We start from the raw sequence: 16,297 nt of genomic DNA, 5'->3' as shown, positions 1-16,297 counted from the left end.
CTCAATTTGCTTGAAGCCTTCAAAGGGATGTGGAATGAAGAGATGGCAAGATTTGTTCAATTATAAAGTGATTTTTTTTTTTTTTTTACTGAAAACAGTTTTATTCTGTAGGGAATGTTACCAGTGTCGGGAAGCGAGACATGTTTTGTATTCCCCTGATTGTAATCTGTTTCGGAAAGAGTGTCTGTTATATGATGAAACCTAATAAGCAGTATCAGCAAAAAGATGTCAAACAGTTGCCAGAGAAGTAAAGAGTGAATCTTTTTAAGCTTGACTTCTGTGTTGCTGAAGGAAAATCTATGAGTCTGTCCTTTCAGGTATTTCTGTGCCCCGAAAAGCAGCCGCATTTTTGAGCTATAAAGACTATAGTTATTAGACTTGGCTTGCTTGGATTCCTATGAAATCTTGGGAAGATTTATACAACCTCCTTCTGTATTTTCTCTCAGTCATTGCAAGAAGATCAAGTTTTGAATAAGAACAACTGCTTATTTAATAGAAACTGAAACAATCTCTTCCCCTGCTAATCTTTCACGATTTGGTTGTCAGAAATGTTAATCTTTCCTGTGGCCTGCAATAATGAGCCTGCTTTATTGGTCAAAGGCCATAATCATTTGAGCTCTTTCTTTATAAACTCATTTCTGCAGACTGACATTGTGATAGAGGCACGAATAATAAATCATAAACGGGTCCTTCTAGAAGATTGCATTGTAAATGTCAAACCACACAGGAAATTGTAATTAAAGAAAGGAAATTGCCTCAAAGAACCACCTGATTTTGAAACGAGCTAAGCATGGAATTTTGTAAGCATTTAATTATGGTTCAATTTGCCAAGACTGTTAGTTTTTTTTCTCTTTGTTCATCTTTCTCTCTTGGACTTATTATTCTTTCCTCTTCTTCACAGTCACTCAGCGTGAGTTGCTGAAAAGAGGATCAGGAAAAGAGCTTAATTCTCTATGCTTTCGTTCACAACCAGAGTGATTATTTTGTAAAATATTTTGTTCTGTCATTATCCAGTGTTTGAGGACTAAAGGGAGCACGTTGCACACCTTCAATGTTTAGACAACTTATTTATTAATTTTTTTAGCCTTTTTAAAGGCTCTTACGTATCGCATGAAGTTGTCTGAAATATACACAAATCTTCTATTTTTGATTGAAACACAGAATGAGAAACAGCAATAAAACTAAACATATCATTTTTTCCCAGAGTACTTTATTATTGATGATAATAAAGACAGCAGCAGGTAAAAATTCCTCCACTATATAATTTATCCGTTTTTTTTTGTACTGACAGTGATGTGGTTTGATCAACATAGGTTACACATTTAGCAATTATTATTACATTTCGCTATTAGATTATTACATCTATCATTAATCTCGCTAGAATACTTGATTCTGACTGCTTGGTCGCCATCTAGCGGTCAGACAACACTTAAAATAGTTAACCTCGTGTAAACGGAATCCAGGGTTATCTTGTTTCACGTTTCATACTGCTAACAGAGGTGGGTAGTAACGAGTTACATTTACTTCGTTACATTTACTTGAGTAAATTTTTTGGGTAACTAATACTTTGAGTATATTTAAAAATGGGTACTTTTACTCTTACTCAAGTACATTTTTAGTGAAAAAAACGTACTTTTACATCATTACTGTGGGCGACGCTCCTCTCGTTACTTTATCTTAATGCAATACAAGTTAAAAATCCTTCAATTTATTCCAAGCGCGCCGTCTACTTTTTTTTCTGGGCAATGAACGATGGCCCATTCGCGAATGATTCATTCTTTTGAGTCAATTATGTTCGAAGGCTTGATCAAACCAGTTGGCAGACCAGTGAATCGGTTCGCGAATCAGTTTGAATGATTCGTTCAGTTCCCTGCCGCACGCGCGGAGTCGTCTGAAGCAGTTGTAACATCGAGAGCGTTGAAGACGTGTCTTTGGATCTACAGTCAGTTGAAAGCAAAGGCTATGGTTTGCTAGCTATGAAGATCTTCATTAGATGAACACCGCGTGTGCTGTCGGTTCCACAGGTATAGATTCGATTACAGTACACGATACCACTATGACATTACCAGTTTGTTGTACATGTAACTTACCTTACACATTAAATACAATGTATAATTTATTCATTAAATAAGCTTTCACAGAGTATGAAATGAACACCCGTCAAACCCGCGTTAGTTCCAGGAGGAATGCCTTGCCTAGACACAATTAATATTGATATTTTCACAATATTTACGCTTGCAGAAATAAAGGCTACATTTGTTTACATTTTGCAGAACAGACGGAAGAAGATCTGTCAATGTGCATTTGTTTCATTATTTAGATGTTCTGTAGTGGTCATGTGAGGAGTTTTCACTCTTCTCCGTGTCAGAGGTTATATACATTTATAATACATAATTAAACTTTAAAATATAATTTAATTTAACTCAGTGATGCAAATGAGAATTTGTATCAGCTGTTACTCCAGTTTTCAGAGTCATATGATCCTTCAGAAATCATTAAAATATATTGATTTATTACCAGTGTTAACAAAAACAAAACAACAGCATGCTGGTTAGGTATGTTTTGAAGCTGGGATGCTGGTTTATGCTGGTCTTGAGCTGGTCGGACCAGCTTAAATCAGCTCAAATCAGCATCCCATGCTTCAAAACATACCATACCAGCATATGTTGGTTTTTTCAACAGGGAACAGTTTTGCTGCTTAATATTTTTTGGAACCTGTGACATTTTGTTCAGGATTCTTTTATGAATAGAAAGCTAAAAAAGAACAGCATTGATAATAAATCAGGCTGATAAAAATTCTGATTTGCATCACTGAAATAAATTACATTAAAAAAACATTAAAAGTATTTTGAACGGCAGTGTGTGTGTATGTATGTATGTGTATGTATGTGTATGTATATATATATATATATATATATATATATATATATATATATATATATATATATATATATATATATATATATACGGAGCCCTTTACAGGACATTGTGGTGGGAAAAATTCGGGGTGAATGAAAAAATTCAGGGTGGGAGGAAAAAACATTTTCAAATGTTTTGCGTTCTCTCGCAAAACTTTTGCGTTCTCTCGCAAAGATATTTGCGTTCTCTCGCAAAACTTTTGCGTTCTCTCGCAAAACCATTTGAGTTCGGACAAACGCTTCCTGTTTACTTTGCAGCTTGCAGTGGTTATAGCTCGTATGTTCACAATGGAGCGGTTCATAGAGTTTTATTTTGAACTTGCACTCAAAGTAATACAGTCAGTGCTTATGTCGAAGCACGGTTTTGGGACATTTTAAAACGCTTAATGTGGCTTAATGTATTAAAACAGTGACATTAGGACCAAATTCGATAATAATAAATACTAATAAAATTGTTAGGTTTATATTAATAACCTTATTAATAATATTACTATTAATAAAGGAGAATAGCCCAGAATATGAATGCAACGGATTTGGTATTTTTAAATCACCATTTTCATTATAGCCTACCTTAAGCGTTTTATGGGGAGAAAAAGCTTAGGCTACGTGCAGGGCGTTGCGTTCATATTCTGGGTTATTCTGCTTAGTAATATTATTAATAAGGTTATTAATGTTAGCCTAATAATTGTATCAGCTTTTATTATTATCGAATTTGGTCCTCCAAGTCACTGTTTTAAAACATTAAGCCACATTAAGCGTTTTATTATGTCCCAAAACCGTGCCTAACCCGTGAACTAAGCACTGACTTATTAATTTATTTGAGTCCAAGTTCAAAATAAAACTCTATGAACCGCTCATTGTGAACATACGAGCTATAACCACTGCAAGCTGCAAAGTAAACAGGAAGCGTTTGTCCGAACTCAAATGGTTTTATGAGAGAACGCATAAAGTTTTATGAGGAACGCAAATATCTTTTATGAGGAACGCAAAGTTTTGCGAGGGAACGCAAATATCTTTGCTAGAGAACGCATCAAAAGTTTCTCGAGAGAACGCAAAAGTTTCTCGAGGGAACGCAAAAGTTTTGCGAGGGAACGCAAATATCTTTGCTAGAGAACGCAAAAGTTTCTCGAGAGAACGCAAAAGTTTCTCGAGAGAACGCAAAGTTTCTCGAGGGAACGCAAAGTTTCTCGAGGGAACGCAAAGTTTCTCGAGGGAACGCAAATGTTTTGCGAGAGAACGCAAAACATTTGAAAAAAATGTTTCCCTCCCACCCTGAATTTTTTCCATTCACCCCGAATTTTTCCCACCACAATGTCCTGTAAAGGGCTCCGTATATATGTGTGTGTATATGTATGTATGTATATAAAATTTTATCTAAATATCTATATATCTATATAAAAATATATTATATTCAGTATATGATCCAAAGTAACTAGTAACTAACTACTTGAGTAGTTTTTTTATCCGATACTTTTTTACTCTTACTCAAGTAACTATTCAGACTTTTACTTTTACTTGAGTAAATATTTCTTCAAGTACTTTTACTTTTACTTGAGTACAGTTTTTGGGTACTCTACCCACCTCTGACTGCTAATACTTTATTCAAAGTTAACTGTTAATTCTGGATATTCGTAGGTTGACGTTTCACATCGTACATTCCTAAACCCTGGGTTAACATTCTTATTTGCATATTTGCAGTTTCAGTGTCACTGATTGGACGAACGCAGTACGTGATTGTTTACGTCGTAAAGGCTCTAGCATAGGGCTTCGCCTTTCGATATTTTTCCCCTCAAACGCTGAAAGGACTGTTTATACGTATGCCATGTTTCTGTGACTGACGAGACATGTGGGTTTTGCTGGCGGCGCAGATGCTTCACTGTTTGCTGAGTTCAGCTGAGATTGGCGTTACTTTCATGTCATAATATTGTTGTTGGCTTGTTTCTAGGCTTATTGTTTTGTACATGATAATGGACAGGTAAAATAATGGCCTATACAGTATCACAAAATTTACATTTATAATAAATCAATATTACATTTTCATTGCCACATATTAATCCATTTGGTGAGTAGTTATGTAATAAATATGATAGTACAGGCAACGTTATGATAACATTGTTTGGTTTCTGCAGCATTGCAACATAAGAGGTGGGACTTTCAGTTTGGCTGACCAAGAGAGACAAGGAAAAGTTATTTGAAACCAGTCATTACTTTTGCAATTCGATTTAGCGCCTCTAGTGGCTCAGACACTGAACGCTTCACCAGCCACAGACCTCAGTCGTCTGACATATCAGAAGACCTCATTGGCACATGTTGTGGTGGAGGGGTGTGACAGATAGCAGTGAGTGTGTCTGAGAGAGAAAGATCTGGTCTTGAAGTGGGTATCTACCCACACTCCTTAGCCCTGTGCAGCGATGTCAACCAGCCCCTCTGCGAGTCAGGCTGAGTGAGAGGAACAACAGAAATTTCAACTGAGAAGATCAATTATAGATAGAAGGAAATGAATGGGAAAAGTAATTTAATAAATTATTGAGTTGATGTCTTATATCATCTACAAAAGCAAATGAAAAATTAGATTGTGTATTTGGATGAAACTGGATTTTTAAAAGGGCTCAGAAAACATATTTAATTAGAAAAAGAAAAAAGATGGTGATTGGTATAGCCGGTTACACAAGGAGGAAAATGAATAGGTGGAAGAGAGATAGTGAGAAATGTGCCCGAGAGAGAAAGAGAGAGACATCTCATGGACAGGAACACCAGAAAGTGAGACTGCAGTTTAGGCAAAACTTTCTCACTTCTGAGAGCCAAGCAGGGTAAAATATCTTGTTAGAGTCCTGAGGCAGGACATTGCAAATGAATTAGCATTTGCAATAAATTCTTAGATCACCGTGTATCCAGTTTCAGATCTCACAGATCCAGAACATGCAGTGGCTATACACTTATAAACACCAGCCATAGCAGAAATAGAAATAGCCCCAGTTAATGTCAACGTGACTTCATTTTTTGTTTTCAACATTCTGTCCCCAACCCAAACACATGTATCTAAACATAAAAGAGGACACTCTGATTTACCCAACAGCCTCAGGAAAAAGTAAACAGCAAAAGTAATTAGAAGGGAGTAACTTGAAAGTTGAATGTGGATTTCTCCTCTGTTTGAACCGGAGCATGAGCATGAGTTATAGTGCAGATGAGGGAGGAGAGGGGAAGTAAGGAAGACTAATTATGCGTTCCTCTGAGTGGCTTCTTTGGGACGAGGCGGTGTGGTGCTGAGACACAAGGAATGCAAATTGCGAAGGTTTCTAGGTGAGGTGTGCCACAGTCACCGTTTGTGTTGGGACCCACAGCGTGCTCAACAAGGCCTTTGTGTTGCCATTCCCAAGAGACCAACTCAACGAACGGTATTATCGGCATTGGCATGTTGTTTAAGCAGAAAAAATGTCACTATTTATAAGATGAAAGGCTATCTTCGGGGAATTAAGAATTAATTTTTTTTTTTTTTTTTTTTTTAGTTAATTGGTGTTGTGAGAGACTTTTCTTGTTGCCAGAGGTTTGATATTTGTGTATTTACTCGATTGCACTTCATTTCTGCATCATTACGACTCACGGTGATTCACCAGCTACAGACCTCAGTCGTCTGACATATCGTCCCGGGTTACTTGACTGTAACCCTGTTCCCCGAAAAAGCGGGAACGAGATGCTGCGCTGAAAGCGCTATGGGAACATTCTTTGTTCGACCGGTTGTTGAAGCACGTGTGCCAAACACGCCAAACTTGGCTTAAATAACCTCGGTTAGGTGACGTCACTCGATTACGAACACCTGGAGGTTATAAATAGATGTGACGCGGAAACATCCTCAGGTCAAAATTTTGTCTGAAAGGACGTCCAGTCACGCTTACAGTGCGGCATTGAGGCGCAGCATCTCGTTCCCGCTTTTTCGGGGAACAGGGTTACAGTCAAGTAACCCGGGACGTTCCCCTATCAAAAGCTACTCTCGATGCTGCGCTGAAAGCGCTATGGGAACGAGAATACCAACGCCGCCGCACTGGAAGTGTCTGGACCCCCAATGTTGTGTAGTGTGCGCACAAACATGAAAGAGGTCTCAGACATGACTCTGGGATGTCGACTCAAGGACATGCGAGCCCGGAGTAACATGAACATCCAAACTATAGAATCTAACAAATGTGTGCGGAGAGGACCAACCTGCCGCATCACAAACTTGCTGCAAGGGGACACCTCTTGCCAAAGCCATGGAAGATGCAATCCCCCGGGTTGAATGGGCCCTTACACCTAGAGGCGAAGCTTGCCACGCGCCTCATAGGCTAGGGCAATAGCATCCCTCACCCAATGTGACATAGTCTGTCGAGTGGCAGCCGCCCCCCGGTTGCGGCCTCCAAAACATACGAAAAGCTGCTCCGACTTACGCCACTGGCTAGTGCGGTGGACGTAAATCTGGAGAGCACGTACTGGACAAAGTAAGTGAAGTTTCTCCTGCTCCGGTGTCGTGAACGGCGGAGGGCAGAAGGCCGAGAACGACCGGATTTATGGTCGAGAATGGAACCTTCGGAAGATAACTAGGGTGAGGATGCAAAATAGCTTTGACCAGCCCAGGGGCAAAATCTAGGCAGGATGACGAGACTGACAGAGCCTGCAAATCCCCAATTCTCTTCAGAGAAGTAATAGCTGTTAGAAAAACCATCTTTAGGGTCAGAAGCCTGACAGGCGCTGACTCTAGTGGTTCGAAAGGGGTGTCCACTAAGCCCTCAAGCACTATAGCTAGGTCCCATGAAGGAACTGTCGCTCTAGTGGGCGGCCTCAACCGCTTAGCTCCTCGAATGAAGCGGGCAACTAGAGGGTGTTTCCCACGAAACCCCATCAATCAGAGCATGGCAAGCCGAGATGGCGGCCACGTAAGTTCTGAGAGTATTAGGACATGTTCCTGAGGACAGTTTCTCTTGCAGAAACTCCAGTACTGAAACAATCTGGCAGTGAGCTGGGTCTGCATGGTGTGTCGTACACCAACTTTCGAAAACGCGCCATTTACTGGCATAAGTTCTTCTAGTGGAGGGAGCCCTAGCGCTCAGAATAGTCTCTATTACATCGGCTGGAAGGCCAGCATGTCTCAGTTGGTCCCCCTCAGGGGCCAGACATGAAGGTTCCAGAGCTCGGGCCGGGGATGAAATATTGTCCCCTGTGCCTGAGAGAGAAGGTCCCTCCTCACCGGAATCGCCAACGGCGAGCCGTCGAGGAGAGATATTAGATCTGAGAACCATATTCTGGTCGGCCAACGGGGCGCTATCAGTAAGAGGCGAGACCCTCTTGACGGACCTTGGCCAGGACTCCTGGGAGCAGAGCGACCGGGAAATGCGTGAAGACGCAGTCTGGGCCACACATGGGCCATCGCGTCCAGACCCAGGGAGCTGGATGAGTCAGAGAGAAGTAGAGGGACATTGTGCTGTCTCCTGTGAAGCAAAGAGGTCCACCTCTGCTTCGTAAAACCTTTCCCAGATTTGACTGACTACTGGGTGGAGTTTCCATTCCCGTGTATCACAGCTTGTCTGGACAGCAAGTCTGCTCCCACATTCATATGTCCGGGGATGTAATCGCCCTGAGGGACAGGAACTTTTCCTGTGCCCAAAGCAGAACCTGGTCGCTAGCTCGTTCAAGCGGCGCGACCGCAGTCCACCCTGACGATTTATGTAAGAGACTACCGCCGTGTTGTCCACCGCACTAGGACATGGTAGCCTCTTAACTGCTGGAGGAAGTATTTCAGGGCCAGAAATACAGCCTTCATTTCGAGGCAATTGATGTGCCATTCGAGAAGATGACCTCTCCAGATCCCTTGGGCTGGACGGCCATCTAAGACCGCTCCCAGCCCGTGAGGGATGCGTCTGTCGTTAGCATCTTGCGGCGACAGCACGGACCTAGAGTGGGACCCAAAGTCAGAAACCGGGTCTGAACCACATAGAAAGGGTACGAAGCCCTGGCGCGTAACCCTTATTTGCCTCTGGGGATTGGCCCTTGGATGAAATCCCTGGCTCTGAGCCACAACTGAAACGATCTCATGTGCAGGAGACCCAAGGGTATCACCGTGGATGCAGCTGCCATGAGACCTAGAACCCTCTGAAGGTAATGAACAGTAATCTTCTGGCCTAGCTTGATGTTCTTTAGGGCGTTTAGAATGGATTCGGCGTGCAGGAGACAGATGTGCCCGCATCGTGATCGAATCCCATACGACCCCCAAATACGTTGTCCTCTGAGCAGGAGAGAGCGCTTTTCCTGGCGTTGAGTCTCAACCCCAGAGATTCGAGATGAGCTAGGACGACATCCCGATGTCGGCGCTAGCTCCTGAGACTGAGCCAGAATCAGCCAGTCGTCTATGTAGTTTAAAATGCGGATGCCCTGGAGTCGAGGAGCCAGAGCTGCATCCATGCATTTGGTGTAGTCTTGAGGTGACAAGGCTAGGCGAACGGAAGAACCCGATACTGGTAGGCTTCGCCCCAGCGAACCTCAGGAACTTCCTGTGTTGTGGCAATATTTCTATATGAAAATAAGCGTCCTTTAGATCGATAGTCACAAACCAATCCTCTGATTGATGTAAGAAACAATCATCTTGATTGTCAGCATTTTGAACTTGTATGTTCTGAGGTAGCGGTTCAACCCGCGAAGATCTAAAATCGGACGCAACCCCCATCTTTCTTGGGAACAAGAAAATACCGCTGTAATAGCCTGACTGTCTGTCTGGCAGGGGAACACGTTCTATGGCCCCTTTGTCCAGCAGAGTTTGCAACTCCTGTGTCAACAAATGCGCTCGTTCCGGTTTCACGGAAGTGGAGACCACGCCGTTGAAACGCGGAGGACGATACGTAAACTGAACCCTGTAGCCTCTCTCTACAGTCCTTTCTACCCACGGAGAGATATTTGGCAGTAGCTTCCACGCTGCCAGCTTCTCTGAAAGGGGCACTAGTTTTGACACTTCGCTTTGATGGGGGGATGTTAGATGTCTGGCATCCTGAAATGTGGCAGGAGGAAACCGAACACCTAACATTTCGCTGGAGACCGCTGGTCCCGAAACGCCAGTGGCGGCGGAGATTGTACAGCGGCCCCCTGAGGGTGCCAGGAAGGAGCCTCTATTCTCTGTTGGAATTGTACGCGCCCCTCCCTGGGGGGACACACCCCCACGGTCCTGGGCGCACCAGCCTCAGGACTTCTTCTTGGCGGAGATGATGCTCGCAGGTCCGGTCTCTTGAGGCAGATTGAGAAGTGCGGCGAGCCGCCTCCCAGTCTCTGAGGGGCGCACAACTCGCCACACTCTCCTTCTGGGCCTCAGAAGAACCGGACCTGGTCGGGACTGGGTGGCCGACAGTCCCGACTCTTGAGCACGGCGGGGAAGAAACCTCACAAACGCTTCCTCATAGCGCTTCGCCTCCCGAAACCTAGTGGCGACGGTGTTGACGGCGTCACCAACAGGCCGGAAGGCGAGACGGGGGCATCAAGGAGAAAAGCGCGGTCCTTGTCCTTGATGCCCGTGAGGTTGAGCCACAGATGTCTCTCCGTGGAAACCATTGCAGCCATAGAACGGCCGATGGCACGGGCCGTCTGCTTGGTCGCACGGAGAGACAAATCTGTGGCCCGGCGAAGTTCTAAAAACGCCTCCTCGTCAATTGACCCGCCAGTGCTCAAGTCTTTCAGCAGGTCAGCCTGATATGCCTGCAAGACCGCCATAGTGTGCAAAGCAGTACCAGCCTGACCCGCTGCCTGAAAGGCTTTCCCCACCAATGAAGATGTTACTCTGCATGGCTTGGTGGGGAGAGTTGCTTTTTCAGTGATGATGATGTCCCAGGAGAGATAGCCCGCGGCGTCTCTTCGATCTGGGGCATCATCATATAGCCCCGTGCCTTTGCATCAACGATAGTCGAGTAGATCGACGTCGATGGCACAAAAACATGGGACGAATATGGCTTGTTCCATGAACGAGTTAACTCGTCATGGAGGTCACCGAAAAAGGGGAGAGACCGTCGCTGAGGCCCCTCCCCCCGACCACCCGACAGATATCTGTCGTCTAACTTTGAGCGCTTGGGGGTCTCTTGCTCCTGCGGCCAGTCTAGGTGTAACCGATCGACTGCCCGAGTAACCACATCGAGTAACTCCTCGTATGCTTTCTCATCACGAGAGGAGCGCTCTGAGGTGGCACTCTCCACCTCCCAGAAGCAAGAGATGAAGTCTCCTCGGCCCGTTCAGAAGAAGCGCCGGCGGCGCTTGAGAAACGGACGCGAGAGCTTCATGATCTGGCGAGCGCGAGAGAAAGGGGCAAGTCCGTCTCACGCCTCGGCCAGATCGGCACGCGATCCCCACGAGCTTTTAAAGAAGGCGAGCGCCAAGCACTTTGATCGAGAGGAGATCGCAGTGCTCGACCGCCCTCGAGCCGAGGATCGCGTGCTCTTCCCCAAACACTCAAAGCAGAAAGCATGGAGATCATCGTCAGAGAGCTGCCTCTGACAAGGAGGTAAACATCTCCTCTGCTGATCTGCCATAGTGAGCAGCTATCTTTATATATATAAATAAATATCTATATCTATAACTACCGCTTCCTGCTTTGCCTTTTTTTCTCTCTCTTTTTTTTTTTTTTATCGTGCTTTTTCTCACACACACACGCACACAACAATGCGGTCCTTGAAGACAAAAGACCTGAGGATGTTTCCGTCACATCTATTTATAACCTCCAGGTGTTCGTAATCGAGTGACGTCACCTAACCGAGGTTATTTAAGCCAAGTTTGGCGTGTTTGGCACACGTGCTTCAACAACCGGTCGAACAAAGAATGTTCCCATAGCGCTTTCAGCGCAGCATCGAGAGTAGCTTTTGATAGGGGAACAGAAGACCTCATTGGCACATGTTGTGGTGTAACTACACATACAAACTTCAAGTTTCCTACTCAGGCAGAGTTTCAACTACGGAGCATATAGATTTCACATATAAGTTCCTTTTATTGCTGAAAATGACTGATGCTGCAGGACATTTTAGTTATTTCAACCCTTTGATCCAGGCAATCAGGTTATTTCCTTTAGAACTCCATGAGTTCCTCGAATACAATAATCAGAGGGTACGTTGAAATGCAAGACCAGACCGCTTCTTGGACATGAAAACAATCTTGTAATTGTGAAATGCTTCTCAAGCATCAATCAATGATTTAAGAAAAAAACATGATGAATAAAAGCAACTCAAAAACCCTAATCAAACAAAGAAGTCGAGTTGAATTCCAAACAGCACTTCAAAGTGAAGCGGCATTTAGATATAGATTTGCACAAGAACAATCTATAGCGCCGCTTTGTTGTTTTTCTTTTCGTCAGACTCGAAAGGGGAAGAAAATCTATTAACTCCTGATTAAAATGTACTCAGTTGCGTCAAGAATACTTGTGATTCAAGTGTGAATAGATTGTTGCTGCCATTAGATACGAGTTTATGCAGGTGTTGGCCACAGTCGGTGCTTGTGTGGGTGTCTTCAGGCGGACCCGGAGCTGAAATGGTGATAATATAAAAATGCGTGAATCCGCTAATGAGACCCTCTTAATATTCTGCAAATCTAAGCATCATATTATCATAAACGTGCTCACAATTTAGTCAACTCCAACGAGCGGCTGTGCTAGGAAATAAATTGTCCCGTTCTTTAACGCTAAGTATTTGAGAGCACATGGATCCCTGCCACTGCCGTCAACCTTTTAAAAGCTCAGTGATTGGCATATGAATAGAAAGTACCTCTTTTGAGCGTACATACAAGTTCCTGCCAGTGCGATGAATGGAGCTCTATATTTTACCGTATACCAACAAGATCTCTAATTGCATTCCCGATCAGGCTAATTGAGTTGGATTCCAGTGCAAAGTCACAGTTATAAAGGCCTACTGAAAAAAAAACAGATGCCTGTACGGATGTACTTCAGATGGGTGAGTGAGCGGATTGATGCCAATGGCCTTTGTTCTGACATCTGTCAGTGACATCTGATGATTGGTTGGAATGTGGCGTTACTGGATATATTTTTCTGCAGCCTGAGCTAAAATTGAGCTGTGTTTCAGGGTCAGCAACACCATTGTGTCCGTCCATTAGAGGTCACATCTTTTGTCATCTGATTGTGTGTGCGAGTGAATAAGAATCATTACATTAGATCGTAAGTTGCTGAAATACAGCCGCCCTAACCTTAGAGTAGCTCTCGCTCCTTGCAAAGCTGTAATTGAATAACTTACCCACACAAAAAAAAAACTCTGCTCATCCTTTTCGCCTTCTCTGCAGCAACACGGAAAGGAAAAAAAGTCTGCTCTGTAACTACCTGGGAAAGCAACCCATCAACAGCTGTTAGAGCTGACTTGAAGGTTAAATATTAGGAAGGAATCCAATTTCTCTTGTCTATTCAGCTCAGCGGTGTGTTAGATTGCAGCTGGAGTGTGCTTAGCGAGTATGGGGATATGAAGTGGGCTAATCAATCCCCTCTGCCTCATTCTCAAATTCCTCTCATATCAGGTCCCTGCCCCCCAGGCAGGCCTTCTGCTTTCCGAAAGCCAATTCCACACGAAATAAGAACTGTGACCTGCAGCTAGAGGGTGAAGTTGAGTTTTCCCTTCATGATTAATCTCTTCTTGGGTGGCTTTCAGAAAAAAAAACAGGGGAGAGAGAGGGTGGAAGTTGTGTGTGTGTGGGGTGGGGGGATATAGTGTAAGAATAAGACAACATGCAAGTTGCTAAGACATTTTTTTTTTCTTCAAAGAACTTTGTATGGCCGAGCAGGCTTATCTAGTTGTGGGCTACTTGTTTTGATAGGGCTTCATATTGACATTGAGAAAATGAAGTAACAGATGCCACGATTAGACCTGCCACTATCGTAATTGTCGCCTGAACGAGGTAACACTAATGTGCTTTTTAACAGCTCCCTTTTTTTTTTCTTGCCAAGGTCTTCACATGGCTTGGTGTGATATACGTGTTATCAACTAACAGGACCGTGGCAATCGTGTGCAAATGTTACTTAGCAACTCTTTATTTTATTCTCATGGATTTGAACGATTGGGTCAATTAATTCAGTTTCAAACTATGTATTTTAGATTGATTTTTTTTAAAATTAGTGTATGGATTATGATGGCTCACAATTAGATAAAAGGCTTTATAAAATCACAAAAAGACATCAAGACGAGCAGAGTGCAGAGTCTTCAGCGTAAGGCAGTGTAACCTTAAAGTGCCAATGTAGCATTTTATAGCATATAATGACATCTTTCACTGAAATTGGACCTGTCAAGCACTCATCCATCCAGTTGGATTCTACCTAATGGCTGTTGGTTAGAGTTCAGATATATGGTTAAAGTGCCACATACCAGCCTCGAGTGTCTAGAAAGGCTTCAGATATGATGGCTTTTGTTTAGTGATGAAACTCAGAAGGATGTGCGCCATTAAGCAGTTCAATTAGAAAATGGTACAAGCCAAAATGCGGCTAACAAATTCAAACCAGGCTTGGGATTATGTTCTGGAAACATCTTGTTGTGCATAAACATTTTTTAAGCATCTCTAAACCTACAGCTTTATACTTCCGGCCCGTGATCTCATCCTCTCATCCTGACTGATCTCACATACCCCAGGGCCCTCAGATAGACCCCAAAAATGTGCTCACCGGGACACTAAATGGCCTCTGGAATGGTGTGCATTTTTAATGTCTTAATGATGATCCCATGCTCAGTGTACAAGTGTTACACATACATCTAGTAAATTTTTTAGCGTCTAAAACGCTCACTTTGAAAAACAGCCCATTTGCTCGCTACCCCCCACTAAACAAATTGGTGGAGAACAACAAAGTTCAATCTATGCTTGAATATTTCTGTGTTCCTCATCTGCGGCAGGCACTTACAGGAGTGTGTTTTTGCATCCTGGATAAGGTAGAGGTCCGCGAGGGACGAGAGGAAAGTGGATTTCAACCAGATGGGGGAATCGGCTGCATACAGCTCTGAGCGCCTCTGAGTCAGGCTAAACAGTGGGCACAGTCATCCTCACATTGGGCCAAATGGAAGAGTGAAGTCACAAACACCATGGAGCTACTTAGAGGAGGACTGCAGTGCTGTAAACATGTTTCTCTCATTGGTGTGTGGTCTTAGACACTCATTAAAGATGGAGTGGGTGGACTTGTTGGGGAGCCTTTTGTACATCTGCTCTCATGTAAGAGATTTGTTTATAATATACCACATTATGGAGTTATTGTGTTAGGTGGCCTGGGCCAACTTTATGTCATTTGTGGTCTCTGGAATTTATACAGTTATTACCATAATAAGTGCAAGATGTACAGAAGCCCTGAAGGATAAAGTGCCTTCCTTTAGTCTATTATCTACATTACTTGTTATTTTTCTGATGTGAAAAACTATTTTTATGTACAATAAACTTTTTTATTTATATCTACATATATATAATATATATAGATATAAATAATATATACCCCCCCCCCCCATCGCTTTTAGGACACACTCAAAGAGGAAAACACCGTGGCAGGTGTCGATTTAAAAGTATGCACATTCCTACCTTAGGCTATTTGTAAATGAAATTCATCTCCAATCCTTCTTCTGTCGTTTCAGGTTTATCCATAGTTATTCGAATGCTAGAAAACAGCTGATTTTACAAGTAAAAACCGCCAAATAACTTTTACACGTAGTTACGTTATGATATGTAATATTCAGAGCGTGGGGAGATGGGGGATTTCCCCGGTCTACGTCTCTGCATCAACTGAATGAATCTTTTTTTTTTTTCCCCATTTATTTTTTATTCCCAGTGAATAAGAGTTAAAACTCCCACCCGGATGACAATAATAGACCATGCAAAATACAAAAAAATAAATAATAAAATAATAATAATAATATATTTCAAATATTGCCAAGTAACGTTGCAAACAACAATAAAATCACAGAAGGACTTTAACTGTAAGCGACACAAGTATACGGAAAACAAAGGTATTGTTTCCTATTTTTTCCTGATGTTTGTTATTATTTCAAATTTTGTATACAATTTTATAAACTTTTTTTTATTTATTTACTACTTAGGCATGTTGACAATAACGCCATCAACATTGTCTATGACCAGATATGTTTTTAGTGGACTTTCAAAATTTGATTTGCTTGAGAAAGCATGAAAATATACAGTTATGATTTTTATTTTTTTTCATATGATTTCGTCAGGTTAGTTTTGCATCAAACACAATGTAATTTTCGTCAATCGAGATCTGGCAGCAAAAGCGCATTTTTTCACCTGGGCAAGCGCTTCGCGGACAGCTTATCTCGCGCATGAAATCAGCCGCATACCAGCTAAACACTGAGAACGCGCTACAATCCTGACGAGTCACAGCCACAGAGCGGAGGCGCCAAAGCTGC

General features: G+C 42.8%; 1 protein-coding gene and 1 long non-coding RNA gene across 4 annotated transcripts in view; one reads left to right on the top strand and one right to left on the bottom strand.

The window, feature by feature from the left end:
• The window catches only part of LOC131544499 (uncharacterized), an 87,054-nt gene extending 71,847 nt beyond the window's left edge, over positions 1-15,207 (top strand). For both annotated transcript variants that reach the window (XR_009272152.1, XR_009272153.1), the window contains exon 3: positions 14,822-15,207. This is a non-coding gene — a long non-coding RNA (uncharacterized LOC131544499). The remainder of the gene's footprint in view (positions 1-14,821) is intronic.
• lmo1 (LIM domain only 1) overlaps positions 1-15,589 on the bottom strand; it is a 57,236-nt gene extending 41,647 nt beyond the window's left edge. Inside the window, exon 1 of one of the 2 annotated variants that reach the window (XM_058782774.1) lies at positions 15,456-15,589. The gene's annotated coding sequence lies outside the window, so the exon portion shown is untranslated. The remainder of the gene's footprint in view (positions 1-15,455) is intronic. The other variant, XM_058782772.1, reaches the window with a different exon arrangement.
• Between the last annotated feature and the right edge of the window lie 708 nt (positions 15,590-16,297).

This window comes from Onychostoma macrolepis, chromosome 07, assembly GCF_012432095.1.
Source record: "Onychostoma macrolepis isolate SWU-2019 chromosome 07, ASM1243209v1, whole genome shotgun sequence".
Taxonomy (NCBI): Eukaryota; Metazoa; Chordata; class Actinopteri; order Cypriniformes; family Cyprinidae; genus Onychostoma; species Onychostoma macrolepis.
This window is presented reverse-complemented; position numbering and strand designations above follow the sequence as displayed.